This window comes from Frankliniella occidentalis, unplaced genomic scaffold, assembly GCF_000697945.3.
Source record: "Frankliniella occidentalis isolate FOCC.00 unplaced genomic scaffold, Focc_3.1 Scaffold25, whole genome shotgun sequence".
NCBI classification, from domain to species: Eukaryota; Metazoa; Arthropoda; class Insecta; order Thysanoptera; family Thripidae; genus Frankliniella; species Frankliniella occidentalis.
This window is the reverse complement of record NW_026267155.1, coordinates 1,546,651-1,547,672: the sequence shown is the minus strand read 5'-3', so window position 1 is coordinate 1,547,672 and position 1,022 is coordinate 1,546,651. Positions and strand designations below refer to the sequence as shown.

The following is a 1,022-nucleotide window of genomic DNA, read 5'->3' as shown; positions in this document are numbered from 1 at the left end:
ATAAGTTATTTGAAGATACACAGGAGTTGGTAGAATATCTTTTACACTATAGTAATCATTTCTACAACAAAGGCTCCTACTGACAGAACAATTTTTTTGTACTCACTTACTTTTCGGCTAGTAGGACAACTGGTCCCGAAGGAACGATTCTGCACGCATTCTTTACAAAACGTGTGTCCGCAGGGCAGATTCTTGGGTCAGTGTGAATCCAGGTCAAAGTCAATGAAACAAATGTCACACTGCAGTTTCATCTAAAACACAAACGAAAAAGAGATATTCACGATTGAACGGGGTACATTGAGTGAAAAATGACTAAAAAATACCAGGTTGCTGTACAGTACAACTGCAGAAGTGCGATGGGCTAATCAGCCACACGGCGTTACAACCCTGGCTTAACAATTGTTTCCTTGTAAAGGGGACGGCACACTTCATCCTGCTGAGAGACTGATGCAGACATCACATGGATGGAAGTGTGCGCGGCTGCACGCGGCAGGATGCATTCACCGCTTTGCGTCATCCCTTTTAGACTTACTTTTACTCGAGTTGCGACTTTCCTTGGCCAGTCTCGTTGGGCCTCCGCTATTCCCTCGTCCCGCCGACTGCATTGCCGTCGCGCCGCTGGGTCCGCCATTCCTTTATCAGCTGGGGGCTGGGCCCTGATAAGGACCCCGTCGCAGCAGGAGCGTCCGGCGAGCATCGGCTGTCCGCGGAGGCGGTCTGGTCTGCGCCGGCAGGGCCCCTGTGAGGCGGGCGGGCCCGTCGCGCTCCGAGCCGGTGCGGGCGGCCTACCCCGCCGCTGCCAGGCGCCCGCACCACGGGGTGCTGGTGGACCGCGCTGCACGCCCGCGGGGACCACGGCAGAGCCCCCCTCGTTTACGTTTGTAGTATCTAATTAGATCGGTCCGCTTTCCATTCTCCCTCCCAAGTGTGGGGCGGCCTGCTGCTACTGCCCCGGTGCAAGCAGCACGGCCAGCCAGCACGAGCGGCGTCTCAGACTCCAGCGCCGTTAGGTAGGGGCAAGA

The 1,022-nt window shown here is 55.6% G+C and overlaps 1 protein-coding gene across 1 annotated transcript in view; it reads right to left on the bottom strand.

Moving 5' to 3' along the window:
- Positions 1 to 623, bottom strand: part of LOC113213922 (uncharacterized) — an 18,196-nt gene extending 17,573 nt beyond the window's left edge. The window contains exons 1-2 of the mRNA XM_052265254.1: positions 533 to 623; positions 111 to 191 (exon numbers count right to left, since the gene is read on the bottom strand). The gene's annotated coding sequence lies outside the window, so the exon portion shown is untranslated. The remainder of the gene's footprint in view (positions 1 to 110; positions 192 to 532) is intronic.
- Positions 624 to 1,022: the final 399 nt, after the last annotated feature.